Below are 7,371 nucleotides of genomic sequence, written 5' to 3'. Positions count from 1 at the left end.
AGACTGACAACCATTCGAACAGCAGCGACCACTAGAGAATGCGAACCAGAATGTCCGAATGGCTTTGTTCACGCTCGTCTACTGTTTGCACCAGTCAGAAGACACACTTGCTGTTTCTCGATCGGTTTTGGTCGCTCCTGTGTTATCTTGACGTTTCATTTTCACTGGACGTGTAATCAAAAAAGTTCTCATCCTTCGTCATGACACCTCACAGGCGTTGTCAATTGACATTTCTATCCGAGTAAAATCCTAAACAGGCACTGGAAATTGAAAAGGGACCTCTGCATCAACAATCAGCGGCTCTAAAATACTACGCCGAGAAGATTGTCGAAGAGTTTTAGAGTGCTTCAGCGTAATGAGTAATATAGGAGGCAACTATCTGTTGTTGCTTTATAAGGATAGTATCAGGCTGAAAAATTTTAAGGCAATAACAATTAATATTCGATAGCTACAATTACTCCCTTTAAGGGCATTACACAGATTTGAGCCGTTCATTGGAATAATTATCACGTCGCTAAACAACTTTGTGTTAAGAATGTATATTTTGACCCGAAACACGTGTCACAGCGATATTATTCACATCTCATCATATAATTATGTGGAACGCCTAACAGTGCAAATCGTTAAAGTCGGAATACTGCGTTGTGAACATTTGCGAGAGGTATGTATGGCGCATGGTTTCTTTTTGGTAGAATTTGTGAATTGTATTTATCGTATGTAATGAGTGACCATTTGTCCGTTCTAGCAACCATGTCAATCCCAACTTGTGCTGCCATCTGAGCGTAGTACTGAAACTTCCGATAGATGTCGCAGGAATCGACAGAAGATGGCTGCCATGTCACAGCCAGTGCAGATGTATCTTTGGTGCACATACTTTTGTGCTGCAACAGCTGCTCATTTCTGCGCAAGCTGTCCGGTTGGTGTATTGTGATGGGAAGAAAGATTTTCGGTAAATTGGCATCAAGACTGTACATTGTGCCTCGTGTAACGTTATTGTCAACCCTCCATTGCACATAACACAGGTAAGTTGCTTATTTAATTATTATGTACCCTGGCTTGTTGATTTTATAATTACCGGCATAACACAGAGACAAGGAACACGTTGCAGAAAGTGTGTTGTACAACTCATATTTTAGTCTCTTATGTCGTAGTAAAATTACGAATTCAGATCTGATGTGAGGTGCTACGAGAATTTATTTCGTTGCAGCTTAACATATATGCTTTATGTACATTGGTTTAGTTACTTACTTGTTACTTTTTGTGTTTCTAGGAAAATCGGTAGTGTTTAGTTACCGGAAATATTAAAATGTCTAATTTACCATTTCCATGTCGTGCTGATATAGAACCTGCTCTGCTCAAAAGTACGAAATTAGATTTTTTTCATCGTAGGTGGTTTTGTTGCCACGCCTGCTGTAAATCGTTTCGCGGACCATACCGCAGATGAGGGGGCGTAACCGACATCGGTGACCTAACACGTAACACTCAACGAGTCGTATAAAATTACTTTAGAGCATTTATTTATATTGTTTGTGTTGGACTGAAATTGTGTGTAGCGTCGACAACGTTTTCCAGTGTACGCACAGTGCATGACAGAAGCAACTTGTTTGAAATGCGCGCCATTTCTTGTACAAGGTAGTTGTCCTCAGAAATAGTTCGATCGAATTAACGTTAAAAGCGCGGTTGATACCTCGTACAAATATGTGCTGCTGTTTCTCGTTGAATATTTGAAATATTATGCAACTGGAACAATTGGCTTATCGTTTGATTTTTGTTGTTGCGGTAAAGTGAAATTTAATGCTACAGTTTAAGTTGTAACACGCGGTAGGGGGAGAGTTCGGAACCACCATACAAAAGAAAATAATTACTGTAAACTACGGGTGTAATAAATCAGCCCTGAAATACGAAGGAAAAATGCATTGCTAGGTCATTGCGGTGTGGCGTGTCTCCGTGTAGCCTCTTCCTTGATTGTATTGCACTGTAACAATATTGCGACGAACAAATAGAAATTAACCAGATTTAATTTAGGTTTCACGGATTTAATTAAATCTGCAAAATCACTCTCCGGTGCATTAGTACGTAATTACTGACTATAGTAAATACTAAATGTCTTTGAAACCAAAAGTTTGGTTTGGTGAATATTTTCATATTAAGCAGAGCTACCTGAACTATCAGTTTACATTTCACTCATGGGCCACAACATACCCTTTCCGATAACTTCATACATAGAATTTATCTTGAGAATAAAACTTAAAAATCTGTTTGCTTCTGCGTTCGATTGTTGAAGACAGTCGTTGGACATAATTACGTTCTAATATTTGTGGCCTGTTATGTTACGATGTTGCAAAACAACAGCAGTTGAACTGTTCTCCGGACGGCATAATTTGAGCCATGTAGAGCGATACTCGCTACATCAGTCAATTCCTCCCTTCTTTTCGCCGTGTTCTATTTTGGTCTTTAACCACTCTAGTCCAACAATTGCCGAATGAGTTTCAAGCGCCCTTTTATTCAGCCCTGAAATACCGAAAAAAGTTTCATTTTAAATATTTAATGTGGAGCACTGCCAGGTAAGAAATCAATTTAGTTGCTAATCAATTAATTGCTACTTACAGCAAAGTTTTCTTTTTTGCATACCGTTCGTATGCACATAGCAGCGATGTACTGTAATGCCAGATACAAAGAAGCCTGAGTAACGCTTAGCTCTAAAATGTACATTAAAGCTCCGTGACAAACGATTCAAGACAGACCACGCCCTATTACTGTCATACTGAACTAGTAGATTTTTGGATGAAAATTGACCAGTAATATGTATCTTGTACACAACTTAAAAAGCCAGTTTTAATACTGTGATTGATGGGAATATTCGTTGTCTATTATCTCAGTTCCAAAACTCAGAAAATTGGTCATCAAATAATGCAGTAATATTTATTTTATTGATGAGTATTTACAGATGCATGAAGGGTTCGTTCTTTGATCCAGACAGAATGAACCAGGCCCCATGGTGAAGAAATGAACACCTGAGGATCCAAACCTCCTCATGCTTCAGACTGCTCTAACATTAGATTCTAGAAGATGGGCAGAACAAAACATTTGTTAACGTATAAAGGCAGGTCGTTATGTAGAATTTTCTGACGCGACTGTAATTAAATTCCCACTAGTATAGCTAACATGACGTTGCCTTTGTCACATTTCTCTAGGCTACCGTACTTTCCACTTGAGAAATTTTTTCAGGGGCGCGTTCCAGATAGTTCACCAATGATCTCTCAGGTGCCTTTTTGATTTTTTACAATGTATTGGTTACAAGTAAAGCCCTTTCGATGAAATAAAATTGAGAAAAAAAAGATCCCTATTGCACTTCAATAACAGAATATAAAAGATTTGTAAATAATACATTTCAGCTATCAAGTGCACTTTTTAAATTATATTGGCAGATCTAATTCAATGAACTGTGGATGAAGCCCGACCAGCAGGCATTACATGCATGGATCAAAAATGATAGTGCATTTAGAATGGCTAGTTTCTAGTTGAAATCTAGATCTGCCAATAAAATTTAAAAAGGACGCTGAGTGCAATAGCCTTCTGCATGGAAGGTAACTTGATAGAAAAGATTGTTACATAAAGCCATATTATTTAAAGATAAACGAGCAATTACGTGCATGAGTTTAAAAATAGAATTGTTTGCCTCAGTCGTTACGATGAGCAATTTTTGCTACAACGTTCGTTGATTCCACCAATTAACAACCAAATTATAAAAAGACCCACGTAAAGGTGGCGTCACAGCAGCCATTGACATTGGCACCGATCAAAGCTGACGAGTGATATCGAATATTCCTCACAACGCCTGTTAAGATTACGCTGTCATGATTTCGAATACATATCGGTTACCTTGTACTATTGACATTGCGCATGCATTCTGAAAGTCATAAAGTCAGAAACATGAATATTAAGCTTATGTTTATGTTTAAGCTCGTGCATTGCGTTGCGCGAAACATCAGCATCAGAATATTAAGATATACAAACTGTTTCGTCGACATTGGAGCCGTAAATTTGTTCGAATGCGAAATATTGCGGACATCGTCTAAGGCAAATATTGAAAACCTGCCTAAGCAAGGAGTTGCAACCGACCGCCATGAGGGACAAAGTGAAAAGAAGCGTAAACCCCTTGGTGAAATTTACTTCGTCGGAGTTGGAGGGGGGGGGGGGAGAAAATTTTTATAAAACCAGTGAACTGATGTCCTGACAAAAACTCCCTATATTTTCGTTTCCCGAAGTACGGTAATTGTTGTTACTAATAATACCAGAGCCGCATTTAACATTTCTTAGGGCTTCGCAAAATGGTCAAAATGTGAGGCTTCATTGAGCAACCCAACCTGCTGTTTCCTGCGACCTGCCCGTCTTACGTTAATGAATGTCGAGGGCAGCGCTCCCTCCAGATAAAAGTGAGAGGTCATTCATGCACCCAGTGCACCGCGCTCTCGACATTCTAGTCACAGCTGCGGTCCCGGCTTGTTAACGCTTTGCAGCAGTAGAATGCGACAGTACCTCGCTGTGAAATTGTTTGGCTTTTGCGTCAGGTCCCGACGCAAGTATTTACCAAGACTTATAATATGAAACGTCCTCTACCTCTACTTTATCCCTGTGTTGTGTACAGACAAGACCTGCAGCCAAAAGACAATTTGCCAAAGATGCTGGAAAAGAAGAGACAGTACCCGTCGTTTACTTTCTAGAAACGTTACTAATCACTTCCGTACGTGGATACGCATCCTCCGTACAACACTGAGATTTGTAAAAGCATTCGCTCATATGGAGAACCCTCCCCTGTAAGAATTTCAAAGTAAACTGCTTTTCTGTAGCGAGTGTACACCGGGCATTAAACATTTGTTGAGTCTCACAGACATTGACAGTTAAGTGGGATTATCATGATCAGAGTAAATACCGAGCTGCAATAACACGTTGTAATTTGAGGGCTACTTACAATCCACATGGACTTACTGTTGTTGAGGTTATTAAGAGTAAATTCTATAGATAATTATGAAAATTTCATTTTGATTGCAGCTATTACTGCTATATTGTGGTTACATGAAGTAAAGGATTAAAAGCGACAGAATGGCATAAACTGGAGTCCACAGGAAGAGTGGCACGACGTTTCGAACTGATTGTCTCATGAGGTAGCGAACACCGAAATGAAATTCGCGAGAACCACAAGAACATAATTTAGAAGGTAAAGATGATCGTCAGAAAAACAATGTTCTTACGCCCATCCAGTGAATGAAAATATTTATCTCACGGTCGGTCGTTTCTTATGTAGAGTATTTGGTAAGATTTCAGTTGGAACTGAAAGAGACGGGAGTAGAGTTCGAACTGTTTTGGATGGGATGTTGGAGCTTTGATGTAAGGCGACAATAGCAGGGACAAGGACTATATTTGGGCAATTCTGGACGGCGAACGTTTCCGTGGGTCCTGGAGGTGGCACATTTGAATCTTCAGCTTCCTACCAGCATTCTGTTCACCGTTGCTATCGCTAAAAGTTATCTAGGCTGCATGTCTTCGGACAGCATAGAAGCAGTTACACAAAATCGACACGAGGTGTACTAAATGCTAGGACACCTCAAATGTGCCTAAGTGTAGGGTAACGTCACTTGGATAAGGAAACTACAACAGTAGCTTTTTAATGATCACAGCATCAAGGAAAACACTCCGCAGTCATATCAATTGTATGGTTAGTGGCACAAGAGTGCGAGATAGGACCAGCACACGAAATTTCCATTAGAAGCATTCTTGTAAACGTGGCACATTTACGGAGGAGACAGCGTGCTAACTATTCTTGTACAGATTTAATTTTTTCGCTCCCCATCGACATTAAATGAAGGAAGGTGGCAAAAGTAATCAGAGGCATGCTGTTTGATAAAGAGTGTAAATCCACTTTCCACTCGGTATGTGGAATATTATTCGAAAGGAATGAAGCACAAATCTGTGTTTGGGTATACTTAATTCTGTTTTCCGTGCGTTTTTAAATCATTCTGTGCTAACGCCAGAGCGCTGTTCTTCGATAATACCGTGACTGAGCCGCTCCTTTACTGTCTTTAACCTGAGTTGATGCTACATCTCTGCTTAACACTGTCGTAAACTCTAAAACTGATTCAGTCAGTGAGTGAGGTTTTGAAAACCTCAAGGAACTAACAAGAGACTCATTGCAAGTAAAGATATCCTTATTATGTAGAAGTCGCTACTTGAGAATCATTATTTCCCTTTATCGTCTTACCTGTGCTTGAAAACGGATTTCAGAAGATTGTTGGACAAGTGGCCACCTTCACTTTTTCAGCAGATTGGGTACTGAGTAACTAGATACAGGTGGTTTTAAAAGAACTAACGTTGCTAATCGGGCAAACGGTGTCTGTTAAAAATAATCAAAAAATACCAATCCGAGACTGCTGCTCGGCAGGCTTAAGCAGAAACGACGAACTGCCTATAGATGAGTTCTCACTCCTGATAGTGGAAGAGAAACTGCCAGAGGTTTTGATCATAAGTGTCAAAGCTTTGTAGCAAGATGTTTCTGTAATGGGGTATGACTTTGTGTCCGAATCACAGCTGCTGGTACTCACACAACTCTCGAAATCACATGCTGAATTCCATTCGTAAACATTTCTTCAGAGATTAAAATGAGGCTTTGGGGACGTCGCTCGAAGACTACGACCAGCGTTTTTGCGTACGAGGACAGATTAAGTCGCTAGAAGTGAGGAACACCACGGGATTTGGCACAACCGTTGATATCATCTACTAAGAATCAGCACTGCTCTGATCCAAGCTTCACCGTGGGAAGAGGATTCTGTTCTACATCTTCATTCCGTAATCCAGGCGTGACTTGTGATTGGAAAGATACTTAAAGCTACCTGCAAAAAGGACAGCGGAAGTGTGCCACAGATACACAACGTTTCATTACTGCATTTTTATTTGCTCCATGTTCAGGTAGTTGGCAACAATTCCGTAATTGGTAAATTTGTGAGGCATCATTCGTGTGAAACATGATTGACGTGTCATACTCAGTAAGGTAAGGAATACCTAAAACTCGTTTCACGGAAATAATGAATATGAGAGTCCAACGCTCCGCCGATGACAACGTCATTACAGACGGAGCACAAACTGGGGCTGTAGAACGCAATCGGCCGCGTCGTCTTGAAAGGAAACATTGTCTTAATTGATAAATGGAAACTACGTGCGCCACCTATGGGTAATGTAATGGAGGCACAGCGCTAATGTGCACACTTATAACAGGTGCCCTGGCAACATTGTCCCGTGAAAGTATTCACATGTGTTACAGGATCTCTTAAGCCCTTAAGGTGTGTAGTCCCCCCACCATTGTCGTCCGCAGCTCGT

At 40.3% G+C, this 7,371-nt stretch overlaps 1 protein-coding gene across 2 annotated transcripts in view; it reads left to right on the top strand.

Annotated features, from left to right (window-relative positions):
- Positions 1-848: 848 nt before the first annotated feature.
- Positions 849-7,371, top strand: part of LOC124776370 (kelch-like protein 26) — a 305,806-nt gene continuing 299,283 nt past the window's right edge. The window contains exon 1 of one of the 2 annotated variants that reach the window (XM_047251345.1): positions 849-1,022. The gene's annotated coding sequence lies outside the window, so the exon portion shown is untranslated. The remainder of the gene's footprint in view (positions 1,023-7,371) is intronic. The other variant, XM_047251329.1, reaches the window with a different exon arrangement.

Source organism: Schistocerca piceifrons, chromosome 1 (assembly GCF_021461385.2).
Source record: "Schistocerca piceifrons isolate TAMUIC-IGC-003096 chromosome 1, iqSchPice1.1, whole genome shotgun sequence".
In the NCBI taxonomy this organism is placed as follows: Eukaryota; Metazoa; Arthropoda; class Insecta; order Orthoptera; family Acrididae; genus Schistocerca; species Schistocerca piceifrons.
This window is presented reverse-complemented; position numbering and strand designations above follow the sequence as displayed.